Genomic DNA, 836 nt, shown 5'->3' with positions numbered 1-836 from the left:
CTGCTGGAACGTTTCCTTGCAGGTCCCTTGTTACACCTCTGGCCGCTCACCAGAGTCCTCTCTCATTTTTTAAGCTGTGTTTCTTTTCTCATGGGTCTGCTGTTGTTACATGACCGTGGTGGTAGCTCACTAAATGTCTGAGTTAGGAAAACAATGGCAAGTTTATTATCTGTGTTACGTTGTTTATTGGCTTGTTGTCCAGATGATAATGCAGATTTTTATAACGATGTATCTTACTAAAGCTTTGGGGCTTTTGATTTATAACGTCTTCCAGCTGTTCGAATTGAAATGTCCTAAATGGGCCCAGAAACCAAAATTGAAGAAAACTTAATGATCAGCTTGCTCTGGTCACTGGAACAACACCCCTGAACAAACACATTGAAGAGGATTTGTGTGCACCTCCCAGATCCTCTGAGCATGAAGCACGCACTTCACCCAAGTGAATATGTTCGTTAATAATGTTTGAGCTTTGGTGATCTGTTCTCCTACCCCCAGCGTTACCATGGACACCGCAGCAGTGGACAGAAATATTTGTTGCTAGCCGAGCTCAGATGTTTGTATTTTTACTGGAGCCGTTGCTTTCTCAAAAGATTCTTAACATTGCACAAAAAAAATCACTCTACTGTGCTAAAAATACTAATTACTTAGTGCTCCAATCATGCTGCTTAGTCCCTTCCCCAAAGTTCAGCTGTGCTGTGTGTGTGCAGTTTCCCCTAGGTGCAGAAGCTTGCGCTCGCTGGGGGAGCCCGGAGCTCCGCAGACCAAAGGTGTTCAGTGCCGGGGGTGCCCGCCCAGTGAGACAGGGCTGAGCTCTGCCCACGTGCGTTTCAGGAACC

The sequence above is a fragment of the Numida meleagris genome, chromosome 4 (assembly GCF_002078875.1).
Source record: "Numida meleagris isolate 19003 breed g44 Domestic line chromosome 4, NumMel1.0, whole genome shotgun sequence".
Lineage (NCBI taxonomy): Eukaryota > Metazoa > Chordata > Aves > Galliformes > Numididae > Numida > Numida meleagris.
This window is presented reverse-complemented; position numbering follows the sequence as displayed.